General features: G+C 42.3%; 1 pseudogene across 1 annotated transcript; it reads left to right on the top strand.

The window, feature by feature from the left end:
- Nucleotides 1-680: 680 nt before the first annotated feature.
- On the top strand, nt 681-16,559 carry LOC146464310 (uncharacterized; annotated as a pseudogene). The gene is made up of 5 exons (XR_014868543.1): nt 681-785; nt 3,395-4,267; nt 5,059-13,504; nt 13,629-15,286; nt 16,444-16,559. The product of XR_014868543.1 is annotated as an uncharacterized LOC146464310 (transcript).
- The last annotated feature ends 1,968 nt before the right edge of the window (nt 16,560-18,527 follow it).

Below are 18,527 nucleotides of genomic sequence, written 5' to 3'. Positions count from 1 at the left end.
ATTCAGTTTTACAACGAGATCTATAAATATAACCGGCCCTAAAGGCTGGTTTACACGTACAACGCAAGCATAAGCACAAGAAACCAACGTGTAACCGGGCACGACGCAAGCATAAGCGCAAGCATAAACGCAAGCACAAGAAAAGGAAATCGTTCCTTTTACTTGTACTTTCGCTTGTGTTTGCGTCGTCACGTCGCCTGTGTTAATCGGGATAACGCAAGCTTAAGCACAAGAGAAGAACAAGCAACAACATCTCCTTGTCACTGAATACTTCCTCGGCGTCCGCCATCTTGGATTTAAAATTTTGGCGTCAAAAGTTTAATTCACTGCGCCTGCGTATGTGACCTCGTGCTTATGCTTATCGCACGTGTAAACCAGCCTTAAGGCTGCTAAAATCAGTGTGAAGATTGTAAATCATATTGGATTGAACACACGTACTTTGAACCCACGTAGCCCGTGTATTGGAGGTTTCTTCCACGCCGGCGTTTCGCGAAGATTTGTGTTCATTATTATTTTGTTTTTACACATCGTGGCGTACATCACAAATGACACTTATAAATTGTCCGCTGACGTAAATAGTTTGGAATTTTCAGTTTCGATACGCCAGGAAACCCCACTACTGTGAAGGGTCTAATTATTACGCAAATTGCCTAACATGCCCTGAAGGAGTCACGCTGTATTTTGTCGGTATTTTCGGTGCAAGTCATTTGCTTTAAGGTGGAGTAATAAACCGCCGTTTATGGTGTCCCCCAACAACTTTCTCAAGACTGAAGCCGTTCATTCAGGTAATCCAGCTATTGTATGTTGTATGTATAGCTTAAAGGTTTATGACGGTACAACTTGCCAGTTTTAGTACAGAATTATTTAGAAAACACCCTGGCGAAGTCTTTTACGAAGCCGCTAAATTTATCTTTGATCCATGCCGCTAGATACTCGAATGTTTGAAATGGAATCTTACTCAGTATTTTTGCGGCATAAAGAAGGTTCCCAGGGCTGTCACAAAAGGTTTAATTGGAGTTTTGTATCCTTTAATGAGGAAAAGTGGGGCTTCATGGCTCCAAGACAAAACTGGCAGCTTCCGCCCTGTCGTCTTCGAACGTCGCCCGACCTTCGAGGAATTAAAATGCTGTCGAAGCGAAGTTTCAAGGAGAGGAAGGCCTTTGAACTTTGCGCATGATTCTCCGGCAAATATTTTGCAATCCTAAGCGCCCAGTTGTACCAATCCTGAAAGAGTAGGTGTTTCTTTTTATGTAATTATTCTGTTGCTCAAATTTAACGGAGGTTCTTGTAAATAAGTGCTTACATGCGTACATAATTTCGTCTTTATATTGCAAACTTAGACTGAGAATTGCTCCTCCGTTGGAAGCTGCGTTATTACGACAAGTTTTGAAACTGTTTAACAACGGTACGTTATGATTGAAAATAATGCAAGGGACTGAAAGACAAGTTTAACTGGAAAGTTGTTTTTCAAGATTACTGAGTTAGTTTTAGATGGCCCCGTGTAATCGAACGATGACTTGGATTGTTTGCAGCAAACTGTAAATGACACGGCAAATTTGATTTGAATGATCCGGCTTATTTTACTAGGCTCTCGGTGTGTGTTGTTTCATTATATGGCCTTCCCGAATGGTAAGATCTAACCCCTCCCCAACCCCCCCCCCCCCCCTCCTTTGTACAACGTGTATAAGCAAGTACACTCCCATCGGACATTCGAGTACCGTTTAAGTGGTTTCTCTTGTCTGAAATCACTTAAAGATTGAAGCGGGGTATCTCATCACCCACTTACATGACATGGTGATGGCCTTTTTACTAATTTTTTGATAAAGGAGAAGACTGTCTGGTGTTGATCTGAAATACAAAGGGAACTTTGACTCATGTTTGTTGGTTTGATATTGGCTACACCTGGGACTATGAATAATTTAAATGTGTATGTGTTGAGTTATGGGCAAGAGCCTCTTAACTAAGACCATCCTGACCACTCTTAACGTTACTTATATCATTAGAGACTAAAATAAGATGAAAAAGTGCTCTTGTAGAACTTTTTTCCCCGTCCGATACTCTGCATCGATGGCACTAAACAAGAGCCACAGAGCTAATTTTAGCTGACTGGCATGGCTTTCCGCTATTTCTATTTATTTAATGACTGTGTTGTATTCTGAATTGTTTCGGGGCTTTGGGTTGAGACTGTTTATCTGACGCAGAACAAAACAGTCGAGACTGTTTTTTTTTTAACAAGCAGACGAAATTTGGAGAAATTTAGTGTTTTTTAAAATAGCGGGACAGTAATTAAGTCAGCTAATGAAGACAATCAAAAGATTATAGTTTTAATTTCAATCTATACTTCGAGTCTTAAGCACAGTTCCCGGTGGTTATGCATCACTTCCACTTCCACTTATCCTCTCAGACATTTGACAGCTTTATGGATTTTTTTTCAAATCGGGTGCCTTTTCACTTAGACCTCTCTTTGTTTTACGCTCGCTATGCGTGCAGCACAGAGCCGACATGCTGTGAGAAAATGCTGATTGGTTTTGTATTAATCACGTTAATTTTGAATTCGCAGAAAGATCTTAGTCTTTACTTTGTTATTCAAATTGCTTTCACTAGCATTTGGTTGAAATTTGTAAAAAGGCACGCTATTTGTTACAATACGCAGTAGACCTTGTCATGGTTTCAAACGCCACCTTTGAAACGGCGCAAACACGTCTCGGCAATATCACCTTAGATGAACGGGATAATGGTAACTTGATAGGTTACCATAGCAACAGTATAACCTGTTAAAAACAGGTGGCTAAGAACGCCTCCATATCACTTTTTTTAAACTTTGCAAAACTTGCAGCTGATCACGGTGCCATAAATAAATGGGGTTCACCTAGCTTGTTTTTAAATTGTAACCACTTAAATCTAGAAAAAGGCTTTTTTTAATCAGGTTATGCTTTTCATGGTAGGCTATTAAGTCCAGAAAATGACCAGGACTTGTTTGCCAATGATCAGGTGTTCGTTTGATACCATTATTGTTGTATCAACTGATAAAATGTGGCAGTGTTCATCTCTCAAAAATAATTTGCGGAAACTGCTGTGAGAGACCTTAACGTAACAACAATTAATATCATTCGAAAAAATCTTGGAATTCATACCTAAACTAGACGAATTTTTAATCAACTTGGCAACAGATATTCAAAATGTGTTAGCGACTGACGAGAAGGGCAGAAAGGCCAAACTTTTTTGCAAGATCAAAGTAATATATAGAAATGCATGCTTTCAGACAATCTACGGTGCGCTTGACCAGTGATTTAAAGGTCTGAATCGAGTCTGGCGCGCGGTTTGAATGAACAATTCAAAATGCCAAAAAAGTGGGTATTTGTCACAATTTGTTCTCTGGTATCATTGGTTTCAGTTAATTCAAGTCCAGTTGGATTCCTGAGTATCATTTGTAACACATGTTGATACGAGATGGCGTTGAGACCTTATCGAGACGATGAATTAAATTACTTCAAGTTTTCATCCCTCGTTTTAAATGAATTCCCCAAAGCGTTACGCCAGACTTTCAAAACCATGTGGGACAATACCTTTGGACATCGCGCTGGATTCCAGCTCTGGGATGACTCTCTTGCTGTGAGAAAACTGTTTGTGTCCACAGAGGGTGGTACAACCAGAGTTCCTACACACCTGTCTTACAATGAATGGGATTGCACTGCCTTATTCCAGGCCACCTTGTTTGCGCAGTCCTTCGCCTTACTTGATAGCTCAGGTCGCCGCAAAACACTCAGTGATTTGTACGTAAAGCCTCGTGGTGTACCTCATGGACGTTTTCATGTATCCGTGGTGAGCTCGGTTGGAAACAATGCTGAAACCTTTGCACTTGCGGTTGATCAACTTCGACTGCTGAGAAATTCATTTTGCCATTTGCCAAGCTCAGAGATGGACAAAATAACATTTGATCAACGTGTGCAACATGCTAAAGATACGTTCAAAGCTCTTGGAGTTACGACGGTTGTGATTGATGCCATTGGAAGTTTGACCGAGTCGGACTTTCCAACAAATGAAGTCCATAAATTGGAACAAGGTATCATAAAAGAGTTTCGAAAGTACATCATGTTTCTGGAGGGTATAACCACTGACATCGACGATTTGAAAGCATTGGCAGCTGACATTAAGCTGAATCAGAAAGGCCTCACAGCAAGTAAAAGAGACATCGCAATGTTGGAACAAAAGATTGACGAGCTAATATTGGCGAAAGATAAACGCGATGCTCAGTTGAAGACTTCAGGTAAGGACCTTCCAGTCTCATAATATAGGCGTCAGAGGTAAAAAAAAACCTTCAAGGAATATTTTGATGGAAAACTTAACTCTTAGTCTAAGCTCGTTCCAAACCTTGTAATTTTTTACGGGAAAAATCCTAAAAACGAGGCTCAGGGACACAGGTAAACGTTACCTTGGTTACTTATACCTGTACAAAACGGAAACCTCCTTATCATGGACAATGCACTTTCCCCTAGTGATCAAAACGCAAAAACTCTTTCCTCTCGTTCTTTGCCTCTTACAGACGAGCACAACATATACGCCTACGAGCCTGGGAACTGGTTTGGCCACTCTTACCATTGAAACGGGACATTTTGATTATGACGTCGCTTGACTACAATAATCTAATCTCTCATGAATTTTTCATTCTAATTAGAGATAGTGTTATATCCTCCACATTCTATTTTCCAAAATTTAAGTTGGAAAAGGAAAACTAAATGCCTCCTTGTAGTTGTAGTCAAATGACAGAACCATGAAACTTTTACCCTTTACTGAGCCTGACATAACAGGAATGACTTTCAAATCTTTTTCCTATTGCGGATGCTGTTTTTGCTCAGTTTAAGAACAGAATTAACGAAATATCTTTGGTTTGCTTTTTATATTACATGACTGGTGTCAGAAATTAACCCTAGTTAGTCAAAAGATCGCGGACCAGTAAATGAGTAAAGAGAGTCGTGCAAGGAAGCCACAGAGAAAGAGAAAGGGAGAGACCGGGTTTTAAACAAAACTGCCATAAAACTTTTTTTTTTGTCTGTAAAGGTGCAAAAGCATCGCTAACAAGATCTTGCCTTCCTCCAATGGTTCCTAATTTCACTGGCCGTCAAAGAGAGTGTCAGGAGATCGTTGGTCACGTTACTTCCGAATCGACCAGAATCGTGTCAGTCTGGGGTTCACCGGGGTTCGGTAAAACGTCGGTTGCGATTAAAGTGGGACATGATCTCAAAGATCAAGGACTGCCCGTCTATTTTCTCTCATTGCGAGGACGTCAGTCAAAAGAAGATATAACATCAAACCTTCTTAGTATCGTCAGGCAATTTGCCACAAATGATCAATCATCGGTTCAGCGTTTATCCCTGGATGACGAGCTTTGCCAACGTGTTGGCGAGATTTTAGATCCCTTCGTAGTTATTCTTGATAACGCTGATGACATATTAGAAAGTGGCTTGCCGAAAGTGAAGGAAGACGTCATTCAACTTCTGGAAGAAATTCTTCGGCGAAATGAAAAGGTGACATTCATTGTAACAACAAGGGAGTCCTTCCAATTTATGAACTTGAATTTTCAAGGCCATGAGTCGGTAAGAATACGACCTCTGAATGAAGCTTCTTCTCAATCCCTAGTTCACGCATTGCTTCCAGCTGTTAACAACTCCGACTGCAGACAAATTACGCAAATTTGTGGACATGTACCTTTGGCCATAAGGCTGTTATGTTCCTTAATTTCCGGACAAAGTGCTCAACTAAGTCCGTTTCTTAAAGATTTTATGGAGGCTTCAACAGAAAGCATCTTGGAGATGTTAGACAACCCAGATTATCCGACCAATCAACGACTGCAATTTCTTTTTGACTCCTCTTTCCAGAGACTCTCCGCAAAAGAAAAAGAGGCGCTAGTTTCCCTATGCATTCTTCCTTCAAATTTCACTTTCGAGGTCGCTGAAGCTGCTTTAGCAGAGACAAGAATTGTCGATGCCAAAAAGATATTACAAAGCCTCCTGAGGAAATCCCTTCTCGATTCAAGTGCAAACCTCGAGTCATTCTCAATGCACAAGCTCATTCAATCGTTTGCAAGAGAGAAGGGGGAACAAGAAATGAAAGAAACGGTTCTAAACTCAAAATCCCGCGTCAATGCGTTTTACGTTTCCCTCTTCAAGAAGCTGAACGACAAGTTTCTTACTGGTCACTCCATGGAAGCATTTATAGAATTCTACGAAGACAAACATATTATTCTTACAAGCCTTTTAGAGGGTATTTTGGATCCCAAGACAGCTTCGAGTGTTTTTCAAGTATTGGTTAAGGCGGAGATCTTTCTAGTCTCCTTATTTTGGAGTAGTACTGAGCACAATAACTTATATGACATTTTCGACAAAGCTTTAAAGGCTTCAGATAACCTTGGCGAACGTGTGTACCACAGGCAATTACTTGTTTCCAGGTGTTTTGTAGATGTAGTGAATTTGAATGCTAGCAGAAATATGAAGCAGCTTTCTGTCGCGAAAAACATGCAAACCTCCTGCAGTTCAGTTTTGGCGGAAGAGGGCAAACGTTTGTGCTACTTAGGAATCTGCCAAATTGTTATCGGAGAGACAAAAGATGGAATTCACTGTTTACGTGAGGCCTTTCCTTTAATGAATGGAACTCCTGAGCATATCATTCTCAGAGCTGTTGTTTTCCAGATCCTTGCTTCTTTCTACAAATTTGAAACGAACGCGTCAAACTCAGCTGAGTTTTTCAGAATGGCACAGAACGAATGCAGAACGGCTGGAGACACACAGCTACTTGTCATTTCCCCACTGGAAAAACAAGGAAAAGCAAAGACCGAAAATGAAGCGAACCCTCAAAGGAACACCAGTGTTTCTCCTAATCAGCCACTTCAATTAGAAGTCATCTTTCTTGTCAGCGAAGCAACAAAGAATTTTATTGATACTGATGCGAAGACGTATTTAGCTAATGCTGTGTTCCAAATACTAAACGAAGTCGAAAAGCAGGAACTAATGTCTCCCGGTCTGTTCAATTTTCATCGCATTGTTACCGAACTCATAGTGCATTGTATCCAAACAGAAGACCAAGAAAAACTGTACAAAGAAAGAATCAGTTTTTATCAAACAGCACTGAAGCAATATAATCCCAGCAAAGAATGTCCGTCCGAACGTAAAGACACCACTGCAAATTCTTATCAAGTACATAGTGAAGCACTTGCTAAGTGTTATTTGGATCTTGGTGAGTTTCACCACCACAAAAAAAACTATCTGGAGGCACTAACGGAAAAGTTTAATTCTCTAGCCATAACACTAGAGCTATTTGGAAAAGAACACGCAAGCTCAACAAACAATTACTATTCACTCGGAAACACGCAACTTAAACTTGGTTACTACACTTCTGCTCTCCAGTCACACCAGCACGCGTTAGATGTTAGAAGAAAACTCTTTGGAGAAGAACATGCATACACCGCTGATAGTTACTATTCACTCGGAATCACGCAACACATGCTTGGTGACTACACTTCTGCTCTCCAGTCAAAGCAGCACGCGTTAGATGTTAAAAGAAACCTGTTTGGAGAAGAACAGGCACACACCGCTGATACTTACCATTCACTCGGGATCACGCAACATAAGCTTGCTGACTACACTTCTGCTCTCCAGACAAAGCAGCACGCGTTAGATGTTAGAAGAAACCTGTTTGGAGAAGAACATGCACAGACTGGTGACAGTTATTATTCACTCGGGATCACGCAAAATAAGCTTGGTGACTACAATTCTGCCCTCCAGTCACACCAGCATGCGTTAGATGTTAGAAGAAAATTGTTTGGAGAAGAACATGCAGACACCGCTGATAGTTACCATTCACTCGGGATCACGCAACATGAGCTTGGTGACTACCCTTCTGCTTTCCAGTCAAAGCAGCATGCATTAGACATTAGAAGAAAACTGTTTGGAGAAGAACATGCAGACACCGCTGATAGTTACCATTCACTCGAGATCACGCAACATAAGCTTGCTGACTACACTTCTGCTCTCCAGTAAAAGCAGCATGCGTTAGTTGTTAGAAGGAACCTGTTTGGAGAAGAACATGCACACACCGCTGACAGTTACCATTCACTCCAGATCACGCAACATGGGCTTAGTGATTACACTTTTGCTCTCAAGTGAAATCAGCACGCGTTAGATGTTAGAAGAAATCTGTTTGGAGAACATCATGCGCAGACTGGTGACAGTTACCATTCACTCGGGATCACACAACATGAGCTTGGTGACTACACTTCTGCTCTCCAGTCAAAGCAGACCGCGTTAGATGTTAGAAGAAACCTGTTTGGAGAAGAACATGCACAGACTGGTGACAGTTATTATTCACTCGGGATCACGCAAAATAAGCTTGGTGACTACAATTCTGCCCTCCAGTCACACCAGCATGCGTTAGATGTTAGAAGAAAATTGTTTGGAGAAGAACATGCAGACACCGCGATTAGTTACCATTCACTCGGGATCACGCAACATAAGCTTGCTGACTACACTTCTGCTCTCCAGTCAAAGCACCACGCGTTAGATGTTAGAAGAAAACTGTTTGGACAACAACATGCACAGACTGGTGACAGTTACTATTCACTCGGGATCACGCAAAATGAGCTTGGTGACTACACTTCTGCCCTCCAGTCACACCAGCACGCGTTAGATGTTAGAAGAAAATTGTTTGGAGAAGAACATGCAGACACCGCTGATAGTTACCATTCACTCGGGATCACGCAACATAAGCTTGCTGACTACACTTCTGCTCTCCAGTCAAAGCAGACCGCGTTAGATGTTAGAAGAAACCTGTTTGGAGAAAAACATGCACAGACTGGTGACAGTTATTATTCACTCGGGATCACGCAAAATGGGCTTGGTGACTACACTTCTGCCCTCCAGTCACACCAGCACGCGTTAGATGTTAGAAGAAACCTGTTTGAAGAAGAACATGCAGACACCGCTGATAGTTACCATTCACTCGGGATCACGCAACATAAGCTTGCTGACTACACTTCTGCCCTCCAGTCACACCAGCACGCGTTAGATATTAGAAGAAAACTGTTTGGAGAAGAACATGCACACACCGCTGATAGTTACCATTCACTCGGGATCACGCAACATAAGCTTGCTGACTACACTTCTGCCCTTCAGTCACACATGCACGCGTTAGATGTTAGAAAAAAACTGTTTGGAGAAGAACATGCAAAGACCGCTGATAGTTACCATTCATTCGGGATCACGCAACATGAGCTTGGTGACTACACTTCTGCCCTCCAGTCACACCAGCATGCGTTAGATGTTAGAAGAAAATTGTTTGGAGAAGAACATGCAGACACCGCTGATAGTTACCATTCACTCGGGATCACGCAACATGAGCTTGGTGACTACCCTTCTGCTTTCCAGTCAAAGCAGCATGCATTAGACATTAGAAGAAAACTGTTTGGAGAAGAACATGCAGACACCGCTGATAGTTACCATTCACTCGAGATCACGCAACATAAGCTTGCTGACTACACTTCTGCTCTCCAGTAAAAGCAGCATGCGTTAGTTGTTAGAAGGAACCTGTTTGGAGAAGAACATGCACACACCGCTGACAGTTACCATTCACTCCAGATCACGCAACATGGGCTTAGTGATTACACTTTTGCTCTCAAGTGAAATCAGCACGCGTTAGATGTTAGAAGAAATCTGTTTGGAGAACATCATGCGCAGACTGGTGACAGTTACCATTCACTCGGGATCACACAACATGAGCTTGGTGACTACACTTCTGCTCTCCAGTCAAAGCAGACCGCGTTAGATGTTAGAAGAAACCTGTTTGGAGAAGAACATGCACAGACTGGTGACAGTTATTATTCACTCGGGATCACGCAAAATAAGCTTGGTGACTACAATTCTGCCCTCCAGTCACACCAGCATGCGTTAGATGTTAGAAGAAAATTGTTTGGAGAAGAACATGCAGACACCGCGATTAGTTACCATTCACTCGGGATCACGCAACATAAGCTTGCTGACTACACTTCTGCTCTCCAGTCAAAGCACCACGCGTTAGATGTTAGAAGAAAACTGTTTGGACAACAACATGCACAGACTGGTGACAGTTACTATTCACTCGGGATCACGCAAAATGAGCTTGGTGACTACACTTCTGCCCTCCAGTCACACCAGCACGCGTTAGATGTTAGAAGAAAATTGTTTGGAGAAGAACATGCACACACCGCTGATAGTTACCATTCACTCGGGATCACGCAACATAAGCTTGCTGACTACACTTCTGCCCTTCAGTCACACATGCACGCGTTAGATGTTAGAAAAAAACTGTTTGGAGAAGAACATGCAAAGACCGCTGATAGTTACCATTCATTCGGGATCACGCAACATGAGCTTGGTGACTACACTTCTGCCCTCCAGTCACACCAGCATGCGTTAGATGTTAGAAGAAAATTGTTTGGAGAAGAACATGCAGACACCGCTGATAGTTACCATTCACTCGGGATCACGCAACATGAGCTTGGTGACTACCCTTCTGCTTTCCAGTCAAAGCAGCATGCATTAGACATTAGAAGAAAACTGTTTGGAGAAGAACATGCAGACACCGCTGATAGTTACCATTCACTCGAGATCACGCAACATAAGCTTGCTGACTACACTTCTGCTCTCCAGTAAAAGCAGCATGCGTTAGTTGTTAGAAGGAACCTGTTTGGAGAAGAACATGCACACACCGCTGACAGTTACCATTCACTCCAGATCACGCAACATGGGCTTAGTGATTACACTTTTGCTCTCAAGTGAAATCAGCACGCGTTAGATGTTAGAAGAAATCTGTTTGGAGAACATCATGCGCAGACTGGTGACAGTTACCATTCGCTCGGGATCACACAACATGAGCTTGGTGACTACACTTCTGCTCTCCAGTCAAAGCAGACCGCGTTAGATGTTAGAAGAAACCTGTTTGGAGAAGAACATGCACAGACTGGTGACAGTTATTATTCACTCGGGATCACGCAAAATAAGCTTGGTGACTACAATTCTGCCCTCCAGTCACACCAGCATGCGTTAGATGTTAGAAGAAAATTGTTTGGAGAAGAACATGCAGACACCGCGATTAGTTACCATTCACTCGGGATCACGCAACATAAGCTTGCTGACTACACTTCTGCTCTCCAGTCAAAGCACCACGCGTTAGATGTTAGAAGAAAACTGTTTGGACAACAACATGCACAGACTGGTGACAGTTACTATTCACTCGGGATCACGCAAAATGAGCTTGGTGACTACACTTCTGCCCTCCAGTCACACCAGCACGCGTTAGATGTTAGAAGAAAATTGTTTGGAGAAGAACATGCACACACCGCTGATAGTTACCATTCACTCGGGATCACGCAACATAAGCTTGCTGACTACACTTCTGCCCTTCAGTCACACATGCACGCGTTAGATGTTAGAAAAAAACTGTTTGGAGAAGAACATGCAAAGACCGCTGATAGTTACCATTCATTCGGGATCACGCAACATGAGCTTGGTGACTACACTTCTGCCCTCCAGTCACACCAGCATGCGTTAGATGTTAGAAGAAAATTGTTTGGAGAAGAACATGCAGACACCGCTGATAGTTACCATTCACTCGGGATCACGCAACATGAGCTTGGTGACTACCCTTCTGCTTTCCAGTCAAAGCAGCATGCATTAGACATTAGAAGAAAACTGTTTGGAGAAGAACATGCAGACACCGCTGATAGTTACCATTCACTCGAGATCACGCAACATAAGCTTGCTGACTACACTTCTGCTCTCCAGTAAAAGCAGCATGCGTTAGTTGTTAGAAGGAACCTGTTTGGAGAAGAACATGCACACACCGCTGACAGTTACCATTCACTCCAGATCACGCAACATGGGCTTAGTGATTACACTTTTGCTCTCAAGTGAAATCAGCACGCGTTAGATGTTAGAAGAAATCTGTTTGGAGAACATCATGCGCAGACTGGTGACAGTTACCATTCACTCGGGATCACACAACATGAGCTTGGTGACTACACTTCTGCTCTCCAGTCAAAGCAGACCGCATTAGATGTTAGAAGAAACCTGTTTGGAGAAGAACATGCACAGACTGCTGACAGTTATTATTCACTCGGGATCACGCAAAATAAGCTTGGTGACTACAATTCTGCCCTCCAGTCACACCAGCATGCGTTAGATGTTAGAAGAAAATTGTTTGGAGAAGAACATGCAGACACCGCGATTAGTTACCATTCACTCGGGATCACGCAACATAAGCTTGCTGACTACACTTCTGCTCTCCAGTCAAAGCACCACGCGTTAGATGTTAGAAGAAAACTGTTTGGACAACAACATGCACAGACTGGTGACAGTTACTATTCACTCGGGATCACGCAAAATGAGCTTGGTGACTACACTTCTGCCCTCCAGTCACACCAGCACGCGTTAGATGTTAGAAGAAAATTGTTTGGAGAAGAACATGCAGACACCGCTGATAGTTACCATTCACTCGGGATCACGCAACATAAGCTTGCTGACTACACTTCTGCTCTCCAGTCAAAGCAGACCGCGTTAGATGTTAGAAGAAACCTGTTTGGAGAAAAACATGCACAGACTGGTGACAGTTATTATTCACTCGGGATCACGCAAAATGGGCTTGGTGACTACACTTCTGCCCTCCAGTCACACCAGCACGCGTTAGATGTTAGAAGAAACCTGTTTGAAGAAGAACATGCAGACACCGCTGATGGTTACCATTCACTCGGGATCACGCAACATAAGCTTGCTGACTACACTTCTGCCCTCCAGTCACACCAGCACGCGTTAGATATTAGAAGAAAACTGTTTGGAGAAGAACATGCACACACCGCTGATAGTTACCATTCACTCGGGATCACGCAACATAAGCTTGCTGACTACACTTCTGCCCTTCAGTCACACATGCACGCGTTAGATGTTAGAAAAAAACTGTTTGGAGAAGAACATGCAAAGACCGCTGATAGTTACCATTCATTCGGGATCACGCAACATGAGCTTGGTGACTACACTTCTGCTCTCCAGTCACACCAGCACGCGTTAGACGTTAAAAGAAACCTGTTTAGAGAAGAACATCCACACACCGCTGATAGTTACCATTCACTCGGGATCACGCAACATGAGCTTGGTGACTTCACTTCTGCTCTCCAGTCAAAGCAGACCGTGTTAGACGTTTGAAGAAACCTGTTTGGAGAAGAACATGCACGCACTGCTGATAGTTACCTTTCACTCGGGATCACGTAAAATGAGCTTGGTGACTACACTTCTGTCCTCCAGTGACACCAGCACACGTTAGATGTTAGAAGAAACCTGTTTGGAGAAAAACATGCACGCACTGCTGATAGTTACCACTCACTCGAGATCACGCAACATGGGCTTGGTGATTACACTTCTGCTCTCAAGTGAAATCAGTACGCGTTACATGTTCGAAGAAATCTGTTTGGAGAAGAACATGCAAGGAGAGGTGATAGTTACCATTTACTCGGGACCACGCAATATGAGCTTGGTGACTACACTTCTCCTCTCCAGTCACACCATTACGCGTTAGATGTTAGAAGAAAACTGTTTGGAGAAAAATGCACACACCGCTGATAGTTACCATTCACTTGGGATCACGCGACATAAGCTTGCTGACTACTCTTCTCCTCTCCAGTCAAAGCAGCACGCGTTAGATGTTACAAGAAAACTGTTTGGAGAAGAACATGCACACACCGCTGATAGTTACCGTTCACTCGGGATCACGCAACATGAGCTTGGTGACTACACTTCTGCTCTCCAGCCACAGCAGAACGCGTTAGATGTTACAAGAAAACTGTTTGGAGAAGAACATGCACACACCGCTGATAGTTACCGTTCACTCGGGATCACGCAACATGAGCTTGGTGACTACACTTCTGCTCTCCAGCCACAGCAGAACGCGTTAGATGTTACAAGAAAACTGTTTGGAGAAGAACATGCACACACCGCTGATAGTTACCGTTCACTCGGGATCACGCAACATGAGCTTGGTGACTACACTTCTGCTCTCCAGCCACAGCAGAACGCGTTAGATGTTACAAGAAAACTGTTTGGAGAAGAACATGCACACACCGCTGATAGTTACCGTTCACTCGGGATCACGCAACATGAGCTTGGTGACTACACTTCTGCTCTCCAGCCACAGCAGAACGCGTTAGATGTTACAAGAAAACTGTTTGGAGAAGAACATGCAAACACCGCTAATAGTTATCATTCACACGAGATCACGCAACATGCTCTTGGTGACCACACCTCTGCTTTCAAGTCAAAGCAGCACGCATTAGACATTAGAAGAAAACTGTTTGGAAAAGAACATGCACACACCGCCTATAGTTACCATTCACTCGAGATCACGCAACATAAGCTTGCTGACTACACCTCTGCTCTCCAGTCACACCAGCACGCGTTAGATGTTAGAAGAAAACTGTTTGGAGAAGAACATGCATACACCGCTGACAGTTACCATTCACTCGAGATCACGCAACATGGGCTTATTGATTACACTTCTGCTCTCAAGTGAAATCAGCACGCGTTAGAATTTAGGAAGAAACCTGTTTGGAGAAGAACATGCAAGGACAGGTGATGGTTACCATTCACTCGGGATGACGCAACATGAGCTTGGTGACTACACATTTGCTGTCCAGTCACAGCAGTACGCGTTAGATTTTATAAGAAACTTGTTTAGAGAAGAACATGCAAGGACAGCTGATAGTTATCATTCACTCGGGATCACGCAAATTTAGTTTGGTGACTACACTTTCGCTCTCCAGTCACAGCTTCACGTGTTAGATATTACAAGAAGAATATGCAAAGACAGCTAACAGTTACCATTCACTCGGGAACACACAGCATGAGCCTGGTGAGTAGTCTACACGTCTTCTCTCCTGTCAGACCAGCACGCGTTAGATGTTAGAAGAAAACTGTTTGGAGAAGAACACGGAAGGTACAAATGATAGTTACCATTCACTAGGAGTCACACAATTTCAGCTTGGTGACTACACCTTTGCTCTCTAGTCGTCTCAACCCACGTTGGATGTTAGAAGAAAACTGTTTGGAGAAGAACACGGAAGGACAGCTGATAGTTACTATTCACTAGGAATCACACAATATTAGCTAGATGACTACACCTCTGCTCTCCAGTTGTTCCAGCACACGTCAGATGTTAGAAAAAAAGTGTTTGGAGACAATCATGCAAAGACGGCTGAACGTTATCTGGAACTGTGGTTAGTACAACTTTTGTCAGATCTAAATTCGCGAACAGTGAACTATAACTAAGAGATATAACTTTACGTTATGTTTATTTTTTACAAACTTTCTGCCATTCTGATGTAAAAAAGGAAGTCAATTTTGTGTTTCTCACACCCGTTTTCTCGTGCCTAACGCCGCTTACTTGTATTTTCTTTGGATTTGAATGCACCATACCGAAAAAGATGACAACTGGTACATTTATCCATAATTCTTAGCAAAGGAAAAGTCTAAACACGATTAAAACGCAAATAAAAAAGATACTTAAACAGCTACTACAAATCTCAAACGCAGTTTTCACAATTTCAGTTAGTAGAAGGAGGAATGTCCCCCAAAAATGTGGCTTGCTATGTGCATGTTGTTCCCGGCGCGGGAATGGCGCGACGAAGAGTTTTGTCGTGCAATTTCCGGCGCCCTTCGGACTGACTGGCTGCACTAAGCTTGCAAGATATATTGGTTAAAGTGTACATCCGCCATCTTTTTCTGTACGGTGGATTGGTTCCTATTGTTGCTTGCTTGTGCAGTGATTGGAGCAGAGTAACTACTATGGTTTTCTTCTACACTTATTTAAAAACCGTTGTCTGTGAGGCGGAGGCGGCTGTATGCGCAGGTGTTGTGACAGATCCTGTATGGTTCAGCTTTTCGAACACTTTTCGGCCGGTTACATGCGCCGGGCTGGCCCGGTTAGCCTGCTCGACATCTCGGCATGTCTGTTATAATTAATCACAACAAATTATACGAGAATTGAGCGTTCCCCTAAATAATCGGGTTGAGAGTTTTCTATGTAATCGCCTAACGGGCAGCATTTTTTCACCACAAATTTTCGCACTACAACGACATTTTTCATCGAAAATACATATGTTAATTTAAATGTGACAAATGAAGGAACAGCTTTTTGTGTGTGAAAAATAATCAGCCAAAGTGATTAATTAACAAACGTAAAATTAAGAGATGCAATCGCGGCAAACCGAACAAGCCCGGCTCATGTAATCGGCCTCCTAATATACCTTAATTGACAGTGGTTTGTTTTAAATTTTTCAGAGTAGCCGGTAAAGTTTCCTAGAACTTTTCCCTTACGTTTTTCTTATCCTTATTTTAGCCAGCTTTATCACTAAGTTTGTGCTTGTTTTTGCAGAACTTATTGTATAAAGATGTCGACCAAATGGTGTAAAATTCAGGCTGGATATATGAGGTACACATTTAAAAAGCGGTTGGAAGATGTAAAGACAGGGGAGGCCATCGCAGTGAGGGAGGGAACTTGAACAGTTGCAAAAAAAAAACAAACAAACAAACAAAACAAAAAAAAGGAATAAGAAAAGCAAAAAGCACAATTAGGTTTCAACATTACAAGATTCGACTCCTTGAACTACGAGAGAACTGCACCAATAATATCGCACGGATAGCGGGCTGATACCCCGTTCAAATTTCTTTTCAGGCTTCAATTAATATCGCAGCTGTTCAAGTTGTGTACCTACCAACGACTGTGGTCTCTCGTCGAAGGTAATTGGCCATTTCCGAGTTGCTGCAAACCTCATTTTCAAAGCGAGGCTAAGTGCAAAGTTATTCATACGAAAATTAGCTTTGTTTGCATATGAATGAAAACTTTCATTTCATAATAGAAACTTTGCACTAAGCCACGCTTTCAAATGGAGGTCAAAGCAGCTCGGAAATGGCCTTTTGTCTTTACTGGATGGAGTGTACGCACGGGGCTAAATTTTCTTATATTTTCAGTGGATGGTTTTGTCTTTCGTAAGTTTTGTTGTAAAAGTTTTCCTTGTACATAGTCGTGATTAAACTTATATACGCTTATCAAATTTTTACTTGATGTACAAAACTATTAGGATACTTTTTGATACCTCACTGAGACCTGTTCAGTCGAGCCCAGGGACTCGTCAAATTTTCGTATCTGAATCATCCAACAAAAGTTGACGTCACATCCAGTCAAATTTGCGCCCCGGCGAAGTCGAATGATGGCGTCCGGGTCAGGCATGATTTCTTCGGATTTTTGAGCCATCAGTATCAGGAATTGTGAACTGTGGATATGAAAGATGTTGTAAAGATATTGCTTCGACTTCATGAGCAAGGGTTTTCCAAGGAAGTGATTTTTTCTATTGTTTTGACGGAAAATACGAGACAGCTAAGCGTCGTGTCATGGCGAAAATTTCACACTCTCAAAGCGAGTGGCGTTCAGACTTTTGGCTCTTGTGGCTTCTGATCGTTCGAAAGCTGAAATTTTAATACCCTATCCCGTGTGAAAAATAATGGAGGAGACATCGTCAGTCATAGTTTGCAGTGTTAACATCGGGAACCTAATTATCTCTCGACGTGAAATGTTGGAAGCCTGTATCATTGAAGCTGTTCGTTGTAACGGACTCGTAATCTTCGAGGTGAGTAAATGTAGTTATTTTCATTTCCAGTTCTTTTCTGCCGACGTGAATACCTTTACATGTGGGCTTTAGAGTAGTAAGTCGGTTTTGTGCTTTGTAGTTCTTTCATAAAGACGCAAGTGAGGTTTGATAAATAAATAGTACAGTAATTCTCTTATCTGAAATGCGTTCATATCATGTAGGGGCTTGAGTAAGAAAATGTATCTGCGTGGCCTGGTTCATATTGCTAGTGTGAGACAGTTGTTAAAGTTATTGATGTCAAGCCATCTTAAACAATAAATTAAATAGCATTAAATTGCGAATGGCATTTCTGAAGTATTGAAATAAACAACAACCCCTTCTAGCTTAACTTTATCTGCAATCTCACCACTGGCATGGTGCTCATGGGTGAAGGCTTTTTGTTAAAAACTGGATCATGGTATAATGTAATTTGAACGATTTGATTGGCATAGCTGCCATGGTATATGAGCCATTATACCATGCCCTAGGAATAGAGACCATTAATTGTCTTCTAATTGTTCTTGCATAGCGAAATCAGCAAAATCTACCAATATTTTTTGATTGTTTTTATATAAAACAATTATTCCACTCATGCTTGTTGGATATGAAATGATTATAGCCAACTCGGCGCTATGTGCCTCGTTGGCTGTCTATCATCTCATATCCAACACGCGCTTGTGGAATAATTGTTAATTATACATTTGTACTATAATTATGCACGTGACGTCAAATTGTAGTAAGAACAAACAGTATGCGATAAGCCACAGACAAGTGGCATGAGTGATGTTCTTACCTTGTTTTGATGTCTCTTTGGGTTATCAAAGGACACATA

This window comes from Pavona decussata, unplaced genomic scaffold, assembly GCF_977016875.1.
Source record: "Pavona decussata unplaced genomic scaffold, jaPavDecu1.1 SCAFFOLD_166, whole genome shotgun sequence".
In the NCBI taxonomy this organism is placed as follows: domain Eukaryota; kingdom Metazoa; phylum Cnidaria; class Anthozoa; order Scleractinia; family Agariciidae; genus Pavona; species Pavona decussata.
The sequence above is the reverse complement of the archived record's forward strand: the minus strand, read 5'-3'. Positions and strand labels throughout refer to the sequence as shown.